At 38.4% G+C, this 21133-nt stretch overlaps 1 long non-coding RNA gene across 1 annotated transcript; it reads right to left on the bottom strand.

Annotated features, from left to right (window-relative positions):
• Positions 1-14362: 14362 nt before the first annotated feature.
• On the bottom strand, positions 14363-20296 carry LOC132660019 (uncharacterized). The gene is made up of 2 exons (XR_009601170.1): positions 16607-20296; positions 14363-16240 (listed from the first exon to the last, which is right to left on the bottom strand). It is a non-coding gene; the product is annotated as an uncharacterized LOC132660019 (long non-coding RNA).
• Positions 20297-21133: the final 837 nt, after the last annotated feature.

The following is a 21133-nucleotide window of genomic DNA, read 5'->3' as shown; positions in this document are numbered from 1 at the left end:
AGCCCCTATCTCGTGCCTTTACATATATGAACTCTTTGAAGAACGTTTAGGGATTTGTATTATTTTTCACATGTTTGTGATAGAGGAACTGAGATTCCAAGAAGTAACTGGACAGGAATCACAGTTTCTCAATGTCGCACAATTAAGTGACTGTAGAACCTGTGATCTTCCTTTTACAATTTGTAAAAGCTGCTTTCTTTCTTACAAGGTAAGAATGGCTAGAGTTGATTGAGTACTGACTGTTTGGGGCTACTCTGGTGGCTCAGACAGTGATGGATCTGTCTGCAATGTTGGAGGCCCAGGTTCATTCCCTGGGTCGGTAAGATCCCCTGGAGAAGAGAATGGCAACCCATTCCAGTATTCTTGCCTGGAGAATTCCATGGACAGAGGAGTCTGGCAGGCTGCAGTCCACAGAGGTTACAAAAAGTTAGATATGACTGAGCAACTAACACATTCACCAGCTGTTTCGCAGCAATGTGCTAAGCTCTTGATCTGAATACCATCCTCACAAAACCCTCTGAAGGAGTTCATATTATTTGAGAAAAGGTGATGGTGGGGGACATATTGCTGAAGTAACAGCAAATATCACACAGTTGGAAAGTTGCACAGCCAGAATTCAAACCCAGGTGGCTGACTGCAGTACCCAGACTGTCTTTTATGATGCTGCGCTTCTCCCAGAATTCCCTATGTGCAATATAACTAGCTCAATAGAACAAAGAAACTAGTTCAAGGCAACATTTGCCTCTTTTCTTCCTGGACATCAAAGGAGCCGTTTCTCTGGAGAAAAAACAATTATGTCATAAAAAAATAAATGTATGTATGTCCATTATTGCTTTTGCATGTAAGACGGCTAAATGAAATACAACTCTGAACAAAAGCTGCGTGGAAACAATGGTCTCTTTGGAAGGAGAATAGAAGGCAGAATTGTTGTACGGTGTGAGGGATTTTATTAATTTTCATAAAGTCTTCTCTTGCCTCAGTTATTTTGCTATATATGTATGAGTTTGGGATTATAGCAAATAAGGAGTTATTCTAAAAGAGTCTTTGTCTGTATAACCTATTGACTGTATGTTTTGCTCTTTGTTTGCTCTATGAGTGATGTGCATATTCTTAAGTTCTTATTGATATCAAATCGAATTATGAAGGTTCTGTTTTTTACCCCTTATGATGCATGCAGGCATGCGTGCTAAGTCATTTCAGTCGTGTCCTACTCTTTGCACCCCTATGGACTGTGGTGTGCCTGGCTCCTCTGTCCAAGGGTTTCTCCAGGCATGAATACTGGAGTGGGTTGCCATGCCCTCCTCCAGGGGATCTTCTTGACCCAGGGATCGAACCCATGTCTCTTATGTCTCCTGCATTGGAAGGCAAGAACTTTACCACTAGCGTTACCCGGGAAGCTCACCACTTATGATAATTTCCTCTTATTATCTAGATTATCTAGGGCTATCCTAGAAAATATGCAAGCGAGAGAGACGCCTCAAAGAAAAGAATCTAAATCAGGATCACCTTTGAGCTTGCCAAATGGAGGAGATGTTACCAGTAGACCTATTCAAATAAATCTTGTCCAGAAGAGTGAAGCCAAAATCAGGACTGAGAGAGACAAAGACAAACATCATGGAACAAATATGAGGAAAGAAAGGGCAAAATTTCATTTTTTTGGAAAAGTAAAAAACTTAAAATGTAGAAAAATTAAATCTTATTTTTTAAGTTAAACATTTTAATAAGAACAGAATTTGAATACAAAATATTATAAGGCCAAGGAGGATTACCAAAGAGATAATCAGAGAAAAGATAGTTGGGCAGGAAGAAAAAGAATATGAATGTTCAAAAGGATGATTCAAAACAGGCGATTGAATATGGAGATTTCTTTGGGAACAACAGACAGGGCTGAATTCAACCTGTGAAACTTAATCATTCAAAAAGTACCAAGGGTGGGACTTCCTTGCTGGTCCAGCAGTTAAGAACTCACCTTCTAATGCAGGAAACATGGGTTTGATACCTGGTCAAGGAACTAAGATCTGAGATCTCACATACTTCATGTCAACTAAGATTCAACACAGCCAAAAACAAATAAATACATATATTTTTTAAGTACCAAAGACACATGATAGGCTTGCATACTTTGTCTTTGGTGAGGGACTGCCTGACACTGGGGGAAATTCGGCTTATACCAATTGGGGCAGAAGCCATCTTAGCAACTCTCTTGAGAGTGACACAGCTTTGAGTGATCCTGGAGGAAAGAGATGGGTGAAAAGAAGGGGGAAACATTAAACAGGGAGAAAAAAGTAAGAGAGAGATGGGTTTGATCAGAACTATTCTCCTGCTACTTAGAAAACTGACTGCTGACTACCAGGAGCTAAGCCCTAAATGGCCTTAACCGCCTAAAGAAGCTAAGAGCCTCAGCCCTGCTGACACAAGGTTTCTCCTACAGCAGAACAAGTCATTTTTTCTTCCCCTATCATCTGATAGTCTTTGCCACATACAGCCAAACACCCTTCCTCTTTTGGTTTGACAAAGAAGAGGAACTTGCACACAAGAGGACTTGTAATCCTTGATAAGTTGGTGTTGTTGTTCAGTCGCTGAGTCCTGTTTGACTCTGCAGTTCCATGGACTGTAGCATGCCATGTTCCTCTGTCCTTCATCATCTCCCAGAGTTTATTCAAATTCATGTGGGTTGCATCAGTCCATTGAGTCGGTTCTTGATAAGAACTGATAAAGTTTTGTTAATGATGGCTCTGACCTGAGCAAGCCTTTTGGCAAGTTACAATTTCTAAGTTAATAATTACTGAAAAAATAAAGTACCCTCCCCAACTCTATGACTGAGTGAATAGCCACGCAGATAAGAAATATCATTCGTTTAGAAAAAGTTGCTTACATTATTAATATGATGCAACTTAGCAGTTACAAGCACTGGCTCCGAAAGAAAATGAGCATGTAATAAATTCCCATTCAGTCATGCACATACTGTATGATCCTGGGAAACTAAATTTTTCTCTCTGAGCCCAAGATTCTACCTCTTTAAGACTAGGAGAAAGTACCTATATCAGATACCTGTGTTGAAGAGTAAAATATATAAGATATATAGTACTTAGCATAGTGTCTGACATATTAAACCTTGAATAAATGATCAGAGGCCTTGATATTATAAGGCAAGTCTTGAAAATATCCTAAAGGCACTTTCTTATTGTTGTAGTTGTTATTGATGATGGTGTTTTCTTTGTTTGTTTCATTCAGTGCATAGTTGGAACAAAACTGTATCCCAGGGCAGAAAAAAAAAAAAATGGTAAAATCATACACAGTGCTTACCATGAGTCAGGAACCTGTAATGCATGAAATGTGGGTTCCATCCCTGGGTCAGGAAGATCCCCGGGAGGAGGAAATGGCAACCTACATAAGTATTCTTGCCTGGGAAATCTCATGGACAGTGGAGACTGGTGGGTTACAGTCCCTGGGATCACAAAGAGTCAGACAGGCCTAACCCACCACATGAGTCAGGAAGGGGTCAGTCAGAGTCTCAGCACAAAGAACATCAAAAAAAAAAAAAAAAGGCCTACATCTTTTGCAAAAAGTGGAAGTCATTTAAATAAGACTACATCTGAATATGAATATTTTTCTCATGGAACTATAAAAGTTCATTTAGATATCGCTCCATATAAAAACATGTTGGCTCAAAAAAGTAAGTAATATTGACTACTTTTTTGTCACCTTTCATTTTTTAAAGTCTCCAGTTTACACAATAATTTTGTGGTTACATAAATTATAGCCTCTTTTTACAAATGAACTGCATCATTTTGGAATATCTTATGAAATAGCTAAATGAAGCTGAAGTAAACCTTCAGCTCCAAGGAAAAGCCAGAATTCTATCTCAGCAATGAATCGGGTTCTGAGCTTCCCAGTGGTCAAGACAAAAATAAGACACAATCAGTTATGTGATTCTCATTTCTAGAAAGGAAAGTGGTACTGAGTGTTTGATAAAACCAATTTTGTACCTGAGAATTCCTATAGAAGATAGAGAATAATTAAATGCATAATGAAAGAGATGGCAGGTCTGAAGCTCTGCTAGTGAATTTGAATAATTTTCTCAACTCTACTGCTGAGTTCAGGCATATATGAAAATGTTTGGTAAATTGCAGTGATAGATCATGGAAATCAGAATCAATAATATTCCCTGAGGTTCAGAAATACATGAAAATATCAAAGAAGTTATTCCATGGCACGATAAAATTCAATATAGAAAATTAAGTGAAATAAAGTTTCATCCTAAGAAAAAGTATACGGAATGGCAAATTTAACTCAGAAAGGAAAAATAAACAAGTAAATAGCCTTAATTCAGAGATAACCATGGATTTCTCAGTACAACATGTTGGCTATTTCTTCCTAAATCCAAATCTGCATAAGATTCCAACATATACAGCTATCAGGCTTTCCTGTTGACTCAGTGGTAAAGAATCTGCCTACCAAAGCAGGAGACATAGATTTGATCCCTGGGTCAGGAAGATTCCTGGAGAAGGAAATGGTAACCCACTACAGTATTCTTGCCTGGGAAATCCCATGGACAAAGGCACCTGAAGGGCTATAGCCCATGGGGTCACAAAGACTTGGACACAACTTACTGACTAAACAACAACAGCAACAATACATCTATCAGTGGAATACAATTCAGCAATTTAAACAAATGAACTAGTTTTAAATAGGCCGACAGGGACTTTAGAAAACAGCATGTTAAATAAAACCTAATCTAATTACATAAAGATGAATATATTGAACAACAAGAGTTGTACAAAATTTTTAAAACTTCAGCATATGGTTTATGAATTCAAGATATAAATATTTGACTCATAAGATATAAATATTTGACTTGTACATCAAATTAATCCTCATAGTTGTCTCTTGGGAAGGAGGGGGTGATTTGAAGTGGGACAAAGCACTGAGCTCCAAATTTACAGTAATATTATTATATTAACGACAATGTGTGAAGGAAATATTGTAAAATGTTAATACTTCTTAACTGCAAACGGCAGGTATACAGATGGCTGTTATATTATTCTCTTTTTGCTTCCATATCTTTCAGTTTTTGCCTTTCCAGAGACTAAAAGCATACCTATTTGACAAGTTTCTATGGAGAGCCAAACATAGCTGCTCTGGGACCTTTGTGACACTATAAACCCCAGATCAACGAGGCCTTCTCTACCTGCTGCAGGCTACACGACTTGGTATTTTCAGGTCCATAGCAGTCCCAGAGGGGACCCTGGTGCATGGAAGTGTGAGGGGAACTCGGTGGAAGTGGTAGTCTTCTGAACCTTTGTCTGGTTCTTCACTGAGGAGCCCAGAAATAATTCAGGAAAATATGAAGCAATCTGGGCTCCTGTGTGAAGAAGGAAATGGCAACCACTCCAGTATTCTTGCCTGGAGAATCCCAGGGACAGAGGAGCCTGGTGGGCTACAGTCCACGGGGTCTCAAGAGTCAGATACGACTGAACTACTTTCACCGGGCTCCTGTGGTCACTTCTCATTAATGAGAGCTTTTCTGGAAGTTTCCCTTTGTAGAATCTAGAGACTAACAGGTAAAGGTTGGTCCAACACAAGGGTTGGACTCTTGGCAAGTACTTAGTAAATTCTTTGAACTAGTAATTATTAATGATACCCAGATTTCCCTGATTCTGAACCCAAATTACTTGGTAAGGGGGATATATTTGTTGGGAAACTAAAATCATTAGGCTATCATTTCACTTTTTTGAAGAAAACTAGGTTGTGGGATGGGGATTCCCATTTTGAACATGTATCTGCCAATAGTATGGGGGAATGGGAACCACTGTCCCCACACTCATGCTCGCTAACCTATCTTGTACTCTTTTCAGAGCTTATACGGTCACCTCTGAAAGCCTCACCCGCTCCTACTCAGTCCCTAGATTTGGTAGAAGTATTCATCACAACACCATGAGAATACCTCCTTCTGAATATTTCTCAGAGGGCCCTTTTTTTTTTTTTTTTTTGCAGTTATATGGAAAGGGAGTAAAGTTTTAATTTGTTGAATATTAATGGTCTTATACAAAGCTATTTATAGATATACATACACATCTTAATTTTATTGCATTATTTTCTAACTCTATAAGAATTAAAGGAAACCACATGCCATAGTCTCTTGAGTAGATATGGTTACAGAAAGCTGCACCTGCAGACATTCTTGTCTAAGGGAACAAGTCACAGCCTCTGTTGGTCAGTGGCTGTAACTGATGGACTATGGCTGGGCACTTGGCAAAAAGGCAACCTACACTTGAGACTGACCTCTGGTCTACGACCAGAACTGAGACGAAAGAATAGCACTTCTTTATGAGTCGGACACGACTGAGCGACTGAACTGAACTGAACTGATGGTTCAATATATACGATGTGCAAGACAAAATCACTTACCATACATTATTGGATTTAATCCAAACAACCTTCCAGTGGAAATAAGAACCATAATTTTCTCCATATGACTATGGGAAAACTGAGATTCTGAGTGTTTAGCAAGTTGCTTAAGGCCTCAGAGTTAATACATGTTGTAGTTAGATTTTTCTCTTGGATCTGTGGGACTTCAAAGTTAAATGTGTGTGGCCTGATGTGAAAAAGATGAGTCTTGACATCAAGTTCTTCTTTTACAAATGTTGATTGAGCAACATGGTGAGACCGTAACTATTATGATGGAGTCAGAAGCTGAAAGCATGCCTTGAGGTATAGTATATCCAGTGAAACCATGGGAAATCAGGAGAGATTAGTGAATCCGAGCAAGCAAAGGAAGTTTGTTTCACTTTCTTGGTGGCTCAGATGGTACAAAATCCTCCTGCAATGCAGGAGATCCAGATTCCAACCCTGGATCAGAACGACTGTCTAGAGAACAGAATGGCAACCCACTCCAGTGTTCTTGCTTGGAAAATTCCATGAACAGAGGAGCCTGGCAAGCTACAGCTCATGGGGTTGCAGAGAATCGGACACAACTGAGCAACTAACACTTTCTTTCTTATCAAAGAAAGTTTAATACTAAAATGATAAGAATTTAAAAGATGGGCAGGAAAGATAGCCAAACTGGTAACAAGTGAACATTAAAAAGATCCATGAGTTTCTCCTACTAAGAACCTTGGGGTTATTTTGGTTGAGAATGCTTCTTGACTGACTTCATCTAAAATTTCTGTGTTCCTTCCTATCCACATATATGTATCATTCCAAAAAACACCACCTTCAAATAGAATCAAAATGGCATAGAACAAACTTATACATCATCGCATTTAACACCTTCATGTCCATGAGGCAGTGTTCACTATCACCAAATTATAAACAATGGAACTGAGACTCAAAAAGATCAAGCACTTGCCCAAAGTCATAATTCAAATATAGGTCTGACAGTCTCTCAAACCTAATTTTGTGGCTCCCCAAATGCTTTCTAAGACTGCTTTGAATGATAGGATTCAAGGAATTCCTGGTTGAGATAAATACTGCGAGATGGAAAGATCAGGACATTTTGTCCTGTCCTTATAAAGAGGATTGGTAGTTAATCAAAACAGACTTTGGGTCACTATGGACAATTGATGCTGGAGAAGACTCATGAGAGTCCCTTGGACTGCAAGGAGATCAAACCAGTCAATCCTAAAGGAAATTAATCCTGAATATTCACTGAAAGGACTGATGCTGAAGATCCAGTGCTTTGGCCACCTGATGCAAAGAGCTGACTCACTGGCAAAGACCCTGATGCTGGAAAAGATTGAAGGCAAGAGAGAAGCAGAGGATGAGAGGTTAGATAGCATCACCAACTCAATAGACATGAATTTGAGGAAACTCCTGGAAACAGTGGAGGACAGATGAGCCTGGTGTGCTATAGTCCATGGGGTCACAAAGAGTCAGGCATGACTAAACAACAGCAGTGGTTAGTAGAATTAGGGCCACTCAAGAGTGAGCAGGGTATGTGTGTGCAGGCGGTTTGGGCACATGCAAGCATGCTACTGTGTGTGCCTCTACAGAAACATGAATACATGGATGGGTCTGGATGTTTCTGTGGATAATTTTGTGCAGGAATATATGTGTGCACAGACATGAAAAATGCAAGTTATTTTTTTGTCATTTTAACCTATAAAAGAAACTTTGTGATTAACATAATGAAAATCTATTTAAAAAATCAAATTTCCCATCAGTTAGAAATATGGTCTAAACCCATCTCCCTAAGGTTTTGTATAACACATCCACTCTGGATTTGCTGAGATCTCAGCCTTGATTAGATGCAAGAGTTGCTTATTTCACTGACCTTGAGCATTCTAGGACTTTTTATCTTCTTGCCGAGATGTTCCATTGCAAAGAATTAGAAAAATTTCCAGGGACCCTTTATGAACATCTAACAAAATGAAATATAGTAGCATCACCATCATACACACAGGATTTTGTAGCTGACAAAGTATTCTCACTTCTACAATATAATTTGACCCACATAGCAAATCTATGAAGGCAACATTTTAAAGTTGAAGGAAATGAGATTTAGGAGCATTAAACTTTGCAGCCAATGGGACATCTTGGAAGATATGGGGTAGAAATAGAATTTTAAATCAGACCTTGTATCTTCCAGGTCTACATTCTTAAAAGTGGGCCACCCAAATATTCTCATGGTTTACTTAATCCCTTTCCAGTAAGACAAACTCTCCTGATTATTTTTTTAATACATTTATTTATTTTAATTGGAGGCTAATTACTTTACTCCTGATTATTTTAAATTAGTTTCCGCACAAGACTTTACGTGTCTTTTTGGTGACGTGCAATTTTCTGTCCTTCATGGTGAGAAAGTCTCTCTTATCTCTTTATTTTGTCATTGTTGCCTAAAGATGTGCCTTCAGCCTGTGTATAAACTCCCACTGAAGGATCCCTGAGAGTTTTGCCTGGTTTCTGTAGGCAGAGCCATACCTCTCAAGCTGAATAACGTCTACATTCCATCTGCAAGGAAATCACTCTCATGGACCCCCTAGTGCTGTCTGCATAATTTTATTATAATATAACATATATGCACAAATATAAACTCATTATAATCACCTTATGTTTATAGCTTTTATATGAGTATAAAACCTGAAAATATTCACCAAGTTATCACAAACAAAACTATAGAACATTATGCTCCAAGGGATCAACATCAGATTTACATGTTGGTTGATATCATTTTGATGAAACTAAAAGTGCTAACAGTGCTATTTGAAATGTGAATATTGTAATGACTGCTTGGGAAAAGTTGTGTATGTATGTGTGTGTGTGTGTCTGTCTGTATTCTATCTTTATAAATTTCATGTAATCTAGTAAATCTATTCTTCCAAAATGTGTCTCTATTCAACTTATTATTATGATTGGTGACATCAGTTTTTATTTGAAATATATTCATCATTTTCATGTTAAATTCTATTTTGCTACTTTTTCCACAATGAAAATAATACTAATTGATGGCAACAGAATAACAAACAGAGAAATATGAGAGAAAAAATTTTGCCTGGAGTATATAATGATGAGGTAATAACCTCATCACTATATAAGCAATCTAGAGTAGACTAAAATCAATTTTGAAAATTAACTTCAAATTAACAGAAAGATATTTTTTAACATTGATAAGAATCTTCAGAGAGAACCCAAGAGTAAAAGCTGAAAAAAAAAAAAAAAACCAGCTATAGCAAACTGAAGATTGAAGTGTGTAGATTCCTGCAGCCTGAGACAAATTGGTCAAATGAGATAAGAGGCTGCAGAAGGCACTTTCCAATAAATTATCACTTGTGGTATCCAAATAGCCTTGTGGCATAGCTGTTTTATCACCATTTGCCTATCCGTTTCTGAGACACATGATAACACGTCTAATACCAAGAAGCCAGCAGATATCAGATCTAGGATTAGAGCCTATTTCTATGGCTCCAAGAACAGAGTGCACAGTAGGGGAGAGCATCAGATGTCAGAAGGAACAGTTTAACAGACCTGGAAAGGGACTTGGCAGATAAGATTTTCCTGGAACTCGTAGACCCCACGTATGTCTAGAGACTAGATACTTGCAAGGACACCATCAGCAAGAGCTAATGTTTCACCTTCCCAAGACTTCATCATCCTCAAAGGCCAGTGAGATTCTAATGAGTCCAGGGGAGGAGGCTTCATAACAGCCAATTAAGCCATGTGGGCTATAGGTCTAGAAGAAGGACAAAATAGTAAGGCAGGAAGATCCAGAGGGATAAGTACAGCCTGGATGGGACTCCTGGAAACAGAGCATGTAAAGTAGGCACCTCAGATTCACCTTGATTGAGAATAATATAAGCTTAAAATGGCATGACTTGAGTCCCATTCTTTTATTTTTTTTTTTAACTGTACATTCCATTTATGTAACAGGTTTTTTTTTAATCTTTTAATAACCTTTATTTTTACTTTAATTTACTTTACAATACTGTATTGGTTTTGCCATACATTGACGTGAATCTGCCACTGGTGTATACGAGCTCCCAATCCTGAACCCCCCTCCCACCTCCCACCCCATATCATCTCTCTGGATCATCCCCGTGCACCAGCCCCAAGCATCCTGTATCCTGCATCGAACATTGACTGGTGCTTCATTTCTTACATGATAGTATACATGTTTCAATGCCGTTCTCCCAAATCATCCCACCTTCTCCCTCTCCCTCAGAGTCCAAAAGTCCGTTCTATAGATCTGTGTCTCTTTTGCTGTCTCGCATACAGGGTCATCATTACCATCTTTCTAAATTCCATATATATGTGTCAGTATACTATATTGGTGTTTTTCTTTCTGGCTTACTTCACTCTGTATAATTGGCTCCAGTTTCATCCATCTCATTAGAACTGATTCAAATGTATTCTTTTTAATGGCTGAGTAATACTCCATTGTGTATATGTACCACAGCTTTCTTATCCATTCATCTGCTGATGGACATCTAGGTTGTTTCCATGTCCTGGCTATTATAAACAGTGCTGCAATGAACATTGGGATACATGTGTCTCTTTCAATTCTGGTTTCCTCGGTGTGCATGCCCAGCAGTGGGATTGCTGGGTCATAAGGCAGTTCTATTTGTAATTTTTTAAGGATTCTCCACACTGTTCTCCATAATGGTTGTACTAGTTTGCATTCCCACCAACATTGCAAGCCATTCTTTTATTTTTCATTAACTTTTATTGGAGTCTAGTTGATTTACAATGTTGTGTTAGTTTCTCCTGTACAGCAAAGTGAATCCGTTATACACATATTTTTAGGTAATTACAGAGCTTCCTATGCTATACAGCAGGCCTCTACTAGCTATCTATTGATATTTTATATATAGTAGTATGTATGTATCAGTCCCAATCTCCGAATTTCTTGATCTACCCATGTCTCCAGAGTAGACATCCAAAAGAAAGGGGCTCAATTTCAGAAGGGAGGGTCTTTGAAAATTCACTCCTTTATAAAATAAGACAATGCTGGCAAAAAAATATCAAAAGCTACTTTTTCAGAACTTGGGATTGTAACCCAAGGAGTGTTTATTCAGAAAAAAATGGATGAATCAAGGAAGAACAGAGAGCCTCAGGCATTTAAATGACCGTAACACCATCACCTTCTTCCAGCTCTTGAAATCTAACAGCTTTGCCACTATTGTTGCTGTTGTTCAGTTACTAAGTCATGTCCAACTCTTTGCAACCCCCTGGAGTACAGCATACCAGGCTTCCCTGTCCTGCACTATCTCCCCAAATTTGCTTAAACATGTTCACTAGCTCAATGATGCCATCCAACATCTCATCCTCTGTTGCCCCCTTCTCCTCCTGCACTTAATCTTTCTCAGCATCAGTGTCTGATGAGTTGGCTCTTAGCACCAGGTGGCCAAAGTATTGAAACCATATTAGCAACTGCACTATACTTGCAACTACACTAGCTATGAAAACTAGCAACATATAAGCAACAGGAGCAGGAAAAACCAGATTTGGACCATCCTAAAAGACTTTCCCTGGTGAACTGCATGATTTGCTCTGTCTGGAAGCTCACTGAAAAACTCCATTCTCAGAACCCATCATTTATTGACTGACTCAAAGCTTGCTCTGTACTCACACCCCTTACTCTCAAGGTATTTGACAAAAAGGATCAACCACAATCGTTCGACATCACAGCTGCTCCAGTGGTATTGCCAGTTAGTGTTCATAAGAGGCTACCAAAATATTTAAAACTTAATGACCTAAACATCACACATTTATTATCTTGAGGTTCTGGAGGTTAAAATTCTGACAGCTCTCCTTGAGTCAAAATCAAGACATAAATGGCAATGAAACCCGTCTAGAGGCATTAAGGGAGAATGCATTTCCTTTTTTCATGCTCCTGGAGGTGGCCTCCATTGTGGGCTTATGGCCTGTCTCCTTCATCTTCAGAAGCAGCTAATCTGCCTCTCTTTGACCAGCTTTTTGCAGTCACATCTCACTGCAAATGGTGACTGCAGCCATGAAATTAAAAGAGTCTTTTTCCTTGACAGGAAAGCTATGACAAACCTAGACAGTGTATTAAAAAGCAGAGACATTAGTTTCCTAACAAAAGTCCGTCTAATTAAAGCTATGGTTTTTCTAGTAGCCATGTATGGGTGGGAGAGTTGGAACATAAACAAGGCTGAGCTCCAAAGAATTGATGCTTTTGAACTGTGACATCGGAGAAGCCTCTTGAGTGTCCCTTGGACTGCAAGGAGATCAAACCAGTCCATCCTAAAGGAGATCAGTCCTGAATATTCATTGGAAGGACTATGCTGAAGCTGCTCCAATACTTTGGCCACCTGATATGAAGAGCTGACTCTTTGGAAAAGACCCTGATGCTAGGAAACATAGAAGGCAGGAGGAGAAAGGGACAACAGAGGATGAGATGATTGGATGGCATCACCAACTCAATGGACATGAGTTTGAGCAAGCTCTGGGAGATGGTGAAGGGCAGGAAAGCCTGACATGCTGCAGTCTGCTGGGTCGCAAAGAATCAGACACGACTGAACAACTCAACCCACAGCAACTTCCTCAGAAACTCTGACTCTGCCTCCCTCTTCCATTTTTAAGGACCCTTTCAATGTCATGGTCCTTCTCCATTAATCAAGATAATCTCCTTTTCTTAAACTCAGCTGATGAGCAACCTTATTTCCATATGCAAACTTAAATTCCATTTGCCATGGAACATAGCCTATTTGCAAGTTCCAAGAATTAGACTATGTTCATTTTGTAGGGCAATTATTCTTACTTTCCATGGAGTTGCAAAGAGTCAGACACGACCTAGTAACTGAACAACAACAACAATAACAGAAAACAAATCATACCATATAATCTAGCAGTTCCATTCCTAGGTCTATCCAAGATAATTGAAAGCATATGTCTGTAAAAAGTAGGTGTACAGAAATACTCATAGCAGGATTATGTATAATAGCCAAAGAGCAAACATTAATTAAATGTCCATTAACTTATAAATGGATCAATTAAAAGTGATATATATGTTAAGCAGAATATTATTTAAGCATAAAATACATGGTACAATCTGAAATGAAGCTTGAAAACATTGTTTTAATAAAAGAAGGCAGATGCAAAAGACAACTTATAGTATAATCCCATTTATATGAAATATCCAGAACAGGCAAGTGGATAGAGATGGAAAACAACTTGGTTGTTGCTAGGGTATGAGAGGAGGGAACACGGAGTGGTTGCTAATGGGTATGGGATTTCTTTGGGAGGATAATGAAATTATTTAATACTATGAAATTAGTGGTGATCAATGCACAGCTTTGTGAATATATTAAAAATCATTCGTTGTACACTATAAAAAAGTGAATTTCATGTATATGATTTCTGTCTCAACAAAGATGTAACAAAAAATAAGATTTAAAAATTACAGATGCTGATTTGGAACCAAAGCCTGTCATCCATATGGAACGTGACTTTCTGTATGGATTTGAGAAGGGAATTTTGTCAAAGCATTTCTCCCTCAGGAACCTATTAGAGAAACTCAGTGTGGGAATGGTGGTCAAATGGACTCTCCCTACTGGTCAACATCTCATCTTTTCCACCTCTGACTCCATTAAACCTGGCACTGTTTCCCTTATTTCACAGGAAGAGCAGTCAGCCAGTCTGCCCATAGCCACACAACTTACCAGCAGTGTCTGGGATTTGAATCCATTCTTGTCTGGCTTCAGAGTCTATGCTATTTCCACTAAAGGAAGCAGCTTTTGGGCCATGCAATCATCACCTCATACCAAGAGCCCAACCTGAAATAGCAGCAACAGCAGCAAGGTAACAGTTTTGCTACTAAAGCAGCATTTTGCCAGTCACGTGTCACTGGGGATATGACCATAACACACATCAATGATAATGAAAGTTAATCATATGCAACTTCGTTCAGAGTTTAGCCTGAAGTCTTTTATTTAGTTCAGGTTTCCATGATTATTATTCCAACTGAAGAGGGCTTCTGAGAACTCTCAAACACCAAGTCAGCACTACACAGTATACTTGATAACTTTTTCAACATTTCTCTTCATTGCCAATTAATATTTATGAGTGTCTAGAAGGTTCACATTCTAGTATTTGAGAAATGCTTTATGAAGTGACTTGTGTAGCAAGCACTAAATGTGTGTGCATGCATGCAACTTTTACATCTGAGGTTAATTTCTGAATTTATTTGATTCACATTTCATTAACCTATTGCCAGAATGTTACATAGGTATGTGACCTGGATCCTCCAACCTAAGACTGAGATATTAGTATTCATTTATTATGTGGCTAGGTCACCTGTGTGGAATAAGTCTGTGTCATTAGGGTGCAGAGATGACGGGTAATAAATGAATAAAACACCGTCATTTGAGAGAACCCAAAAAGGCTAGTCTTTCCCATCAGAAGTAAAAGTGATGTGCCTATTTTGGGAAAGCAGACATGATTAATGTTCCTGGCATTCCTTCAAAGCTTCTGGAACATGGACATTCCATAATGACTTCTACTTCCAAAGTTAACTTCCCTCGTGTGGTAAATCATTAACAGCATTCTGGGCTGACTATTCTCAATAACCCGGGCCAAGGGAATCAGTCACCTTAATCCAATCGTCAAATTTTAGAGCTCAAATGGACTTCTTAGATAATCTATTCAGGCATTAGGAATCATGGAGGTCATCCGAAGTCCAACATCTTAATTAAACGTTGAGGTCCAGAAAGGTTTACATGCATACCTGAGACCCCATATCCATTTAAGAGCAGATTCAGTTTAGAATCTGCTTATAAATTTATTTCCTAAACATCACTGAGTATCAACTGTGTGCTAGAAGCTGGGGATATTGGCTGATTTCCAGGACCCTATATGAACTGGGGAGATAGCAGGTGAATAGATATTCACGGTGCAGTGCTACATAGGCTCTGGATTGGACTGTCTGGGTTCAAACCTCAGCAGGTCCACTTGCTAGACACAGTAGCTGAGTTTCATCATCTGAAAAATGGGATGAATATTGCACCTACGTTTTATAATTGCTAAATGAGCTCATTGATACAATATCTGTGAAATTCTTAGAGTAGTGCCCAGTGTGCTATAAGCACTTGATATATCTCAGCCATCAGCATCAACATTGCCATCACTGTCATCATCAGTTCAGTTCAGTCACTCAGTCATGTCCGACTCTCTGCGACCCCATGAATCGCAGTACGCCAGGCTTCCCTGTCCATCACCAACTCCCGGAGTTCACTCAGACTCACGTCCATCGAGTCAGTGATGCCATCCAGCCGTCTCATCCTCTGTCGTTCCCTTCTCCTCCTGCCCCCAATCCCTCCCAGCATCACAGTCTTTTCCAATGAGTCAACTCTTCGCATGAGGTGGCCATAGTACTGGAGTTTCAGCTTTAGCATCATTCCTTCCAAAGAAATCCCAGGGCTGATCTCCTTAGAATGGACTGGGTGGATCTCCTTGCAGTCCAAGGGACTCTCAAGTACCATGATAATATTGCAAAATGAATACAATATTGTAAAGTAATTAGCCTCCAATTAAAATAAATAAATTTAAATTAAAAAAATTAAATGCATGTATCTGTACTCAGTCGTGTCCGACTCTTTGAGACCCCATGGACTGTCTCCTGCCAGGCTCTTCTGTCCATGGGATTTTTCAAGCAAGAACACTGGAGTAGGGTTGCCATTTCCTCCTCCAGGAGATCTTTCCAACCCAGGGATTGCACTTGTGTCTCCTGCGTCTCCCACGTTGGCAGGTGGATTCTTTATCACTGAGCCACACGGGAAGCCTGATAAAGTTAAATACAAGGTTTTAAATCAATATTTAGAGAAAATGTTATAATCCATCTGGAAAGCAGAGCTAGAGTTGGAGGTAAAGAACAAGGAAGATATATCAGGCTGACTAATTTTCCCCAAAACATTTCAGAGTCTAATCCCTGGAAACTTTAAATGTCACTTTATTTGGATAAAGGGGTTCTACAGATGTGATTAAGATCTTTAGAAGAAGAAATTATTCTCTATTATCCAGATATGCCCTAAATATAATCACAAGTATCCTTATAAGAGATAGTCCGAGGAGGAGATTTGACACGAAGATACACAGAAGAAAAGGCAGTGTGAAGATGGGACAGAGAAGGAGCGTTGAAGACGCTGACCTTAAAGGTTGAAGCCATGTGATCACAAGCCGAGGGATGCTGGCAGCCACTAGAAGCTGAAAGAGACAAGGAACAGATTCTCCTGCAGTCTTTGTGGGGGATGTGGCTTTGCTAATACCTGACCTCAGCTCGGTGATACCCATTTCAGATGTGAGACCTCCAGAACTGTAAAGAGAATCAACGTGTTATTTTAAGCCACCGAGTTTGTGGTATTTGTTAGAGGAGTCACAGGAAACTAATACAGAAGACTTCCTGGAATAGGAGATGTTTGAAATGTATACTACAGGGTGAGTAAAAATTAGCTGGGCAAGTAGGAGAGGAGAGGATTAGTACATAAAAGGGAAGACTTTGAAGAAGCTCTGAGCTCTGTAAAGCTGCAATGAAAATTATCTCTAGCAGAGCTGCTGAGATGAGGCGGCTAGAGAAGAAGTAAAAGAAGCATGATCAATATCCATGAGTGCTTCGTCTGAGTTTATTTTTTAATTTAACTTTTATTTTATATCAAGGTATAGTTGGTTTCCAATGTTGTATTAGTTTCAGGTGGTATACAGCCAAGTTATTCAGTAATACATATATATTCACTCTTTTTAAGATTCTTTTCCCACAAAGGTTATTACAGAATACTGAGTTTGAAGTTTATTCTAAGCATATGGTGTTTGAGCACGCTCATTTAACAAAGGATGAGAAATTCACAAACCCAGTCCTTTCTGAAGAAGTAAGAAGAGCCCAATGTTTCTCCTTGAAAACAGAACAAATAGCCCCTAACTATATAATGGAGCATGGGGAAGAAGGGGAAATCTATTGCATGTAAATACCTACCTCATCCGAATAGCTCTCACTGGGATGTTTCTTAAGACATGGGGCTGTTTGGTCTCAGCAATAACAACAGCTATAGAAATAATACAGTGTTCCAGAAAAAGCTGCTTTCAGAGCCAAATTTGAGAATAGCATCTCTATTGGTGATGCCAAGTTAAAAAGAAACAGCTTTCAGTTCCTAGGTAAACGAGAAAGAAGACCATCAGGCAAATACAACCAAAATCTCTGATAAATCAGGAGAAATTGAATTTATACTTTCCTCCAAGGGTCCATTTTAAACTTAAATAGAAATAAAATGTGCATTCTCTCTTTTCCTGATATTAAAAAAAATTCCATTTGATTAAGAAAGAATAATATTTATAATATTATAAAAATCCCATGAAATATATTTTATGCTTTTTATATTTTTACACTGCTACATGGTTAACAATGAAACTCTTCACATGTGTGTGTGTGTGTGTGTGTGTGTGTGTGTGTGTGTGTTTAATCCACTCCAAAAAGAGCACTGGTTTTTTAGTTTGTAATTTTTTTTTCAATTTTCTAGGAACCAAGTTTGTTCTCTCAATGGCTTTTATTGGACTCTAGCCAGGGTAAATACATACATTTTCAATAAAAATAATGTGATGCAAATACAATGGCAATCATCTGTCATGTTGCTTTTTTCAATAACTAGTGTGACTCAGAAGAATCTACGTGCTGGGCACGACTCCACTGGAAATGAAGCAAGGAATGATGGCAAGATATATGCCAAGCCCTGCACGAGTGCTTCACACACATTACCCAAGATTTTCCCAGCAGTCCTATCCTATGCTCATTTTATTATTTTATATTATAGGAGTCCTAAATTTAAAGAAACTTGCCAATGTTCACATAGGAATGGATAGAACTAGACTCAGATTCGGGACACTCTTACTAGTTGAAAGGGACGTATGGTCCACAATTTCCTATATTGGGAGCTAGTGAGACGGACACATAAAGATTCCAAAAAAGTGCCAGATATAGTCCCTCAAGGTCCATCACTTCTAAGAGTATAGTAATTCCCAGGCTCATGGCAAGAGAATAATGGTTCATCATCTTTTAGAACATAGGAGCAACACTGGAGGTTTAACATTACTCATTATTTTAAGACATGTTGGAAAATATGTAAACATATACCATAGTAAAGTGAATGGTCTGATAAATCTACACATCTATTACTCATATTCAACAGTTGTCAACTATCCTTCATAAACATTCTTTTAAAAAATGTGTTACTGTAGTGAACATATCAAGATTCCATTTCATCCCTACATGGCTTTTAGTATACATTGCTAGTAATATGGATAAAGTTTACAAACTATAGTGCCATTATAGCACCTAATTATCATTAATTCCTTATTATGAGCAAATACTCAGAGTGTAAACAAATTTCTTTTCTGCTTGTCTCCAAAATGTCTTTTTCACAAAATGCCTCCACAAAACAAAAAATTCATTACATTTATCTGTGAAGGGGACTTCCCTGGTGGCTCAGTGGCAAAGAATCCCCCTGCCAATGCAGGAAATGCAGGTTTGACTCCTGGGTCAGGAAGATCCTCTGGAGAAGGAAATGGCAACTCACTCCAGAATTCTTGCCTGGAAAATTCCATGGACAGAAGAACCTAGTGGGCTACAGTCAAATTGACAAATTTCTAAATGCTAAAATTCCCATTTTTGAATGGGAAAAACTAAAATGAATGCAAGTGTTGTAAATACCTCAGATATCTCAACTGATTGCATTTAGTAAAGACTAATGCTCAAATTGTTCATCTTTTACCAGTGGGAACTCTTTCAGGTTGAGTTCTTGGTCCTGCTGAGAGCTCCTGGAACAATAAAATATCCAATGCTTGTATTATATTTATCAACCATTTCTCCAAGGACAACTGGTTACTTCTAATAGAAAAGGTGGCATGGATCATAATTTGGACAACAAGAGTACTCATTGATATTGGGATAGCATTCCTCAGACTTTTTGGTTCTCAAGACTTTTAACAAATAAATAAAATTAAAAATTTTATTCTTTATTCCATTCCCAATATAATATTTGAAGTTTTTGTTTTCTTTTATTTCCCTAAAAAAATTATTTTATTTATTTATCTTTTATTTTAAATTCATGTTTCTTTTCTCTTCTATGGAAAATATTGGTAACCAACAACATTAAACAATTGCTTACACATTACCCTACTATAATTTTTTACATAACAATACCAGTATCACTGCTGACAATTAGATACATTTATATATTTTTGGGAGGGAGGCTCCAAAATCACTGCAGATGGTGACTGCAGCCATGAAATTAAAAGACGCCTACTCCTTGGAAGAAAAGTTATGACCAACCTAGATAGCATATTCAAAAGCAGAGACATTACTTTGCCGACTAAGGTCCATCTAGTCAAGGTTATGGTTTTTCCAGTGGTCACGTATGGATGTGAGAGTTGGACTGTGAAGAAGGCTGAACACCAAAGAAATGATGCTTTTGAACTGTGGTGTTGGAGAAAACTCTTGAGAGTCCCTTGGACTGCAAGGAGATCCAACCAGTCCATTCTGAAGGAGATCAGCCCTGGGATTTCTTTGGAAGGAATGATGCTAAAGCTGAAACTCCAGTACTTTGGCCACCTCATGGGAAGAGTTGACTCATTGGAAAAGTCTTTGATGCTGGGAGGGATTGGGGGCAGGAGGAGAAGGGGATGACAGAGGATAAGATGGTTGGATGGCATCACTGACTCAATGGACGTGAGTCCGAGTGAACTCCAGAAGTTGGTGATGGATAGGGAGGCCTGGCGTGCTGCGATTCATGGGGTCACAAAGAGTCGGACATGACTGAGCGACTGAACTTAACTGAACTGATATATTTTGAGATTTCTTGGACCATGTCTTTGAATTATATGTCATTGGTATGCAAAATTAAAATATTGTTTCTTAAAGTAATTTGAAATAATCATTTTTCTGGGTGAAATTATATCAGCAATTTGATAATAGTTTCATTTGTCTTTGTTTTGAATTTTTAAGAATTACCGTTATTTATTTATTTGGCTTTAATTATTTGATCATAAAATATTTTATATTTCCAAAGCCAAATTCTTTATATTTCTAAAACTATATGAGGTAGATGCAGAGAATTTTTACTTTCTACTCCTATTATAGACAGCCATGCTTTATTGCTTCCCAGGTGGCTCAGTGGTAAAGAATCTTGCCTGCCAATGCAGGAGAGACAGGAGAAGCAGAGATCGTCCCCTGAGTCGGGAAGATTCCCTGGAGTAGGAAAAGGCCACCCACTCCAGTATTCTTGCCTGGAAAATTCCATGGACAGCAGAACCTAGTGGGCTACAGTCCATGGGGTTGCAAAAAGTCACATATGACTGAGTGACTAACACATATACATGCTTTATTAGTTTTCACTTATCTTTTTAGTGTTTAACTGAACAAATATAACATTGTCCACACACACATATGCACATATAATGCTTGGCATTTCATATTATTCATCTTTCTTAAGCAGGCTCAAAACAGCATACTGTGTGTGCCATTTTCTGCAGTTAGCTCTTTTGCTTTATAATATATCATGGAGATTGTCTCATATGTGTGTCTACCTTCATCAATTTTTATCACTTCATTATGAGTGTTCCATTGTGTATATGTAACAAAGTTTATTCAACTGATATCTTATTGTTGGACATTTGGAAAATTTATTTATTT

Source organism: Ovis aries, chromosome 6 (genome assembly GCF_016772045.2).
Source record: "Ovis aries strain OAR_USU_Benz2616 breed Rambouillet chromosome 6, ARS-UI_Ramb_v3.0, whole genome shotgun sequence".
Lineage (NCBI taxonomy): Eukaryota > Metazoa > Chordata > Mammalia > Artiodactyla > Bovidae > Ovis > Ovis aries.
This window is presented reverse-complemented; position numbering and strand designations above follow the sequence as displayed.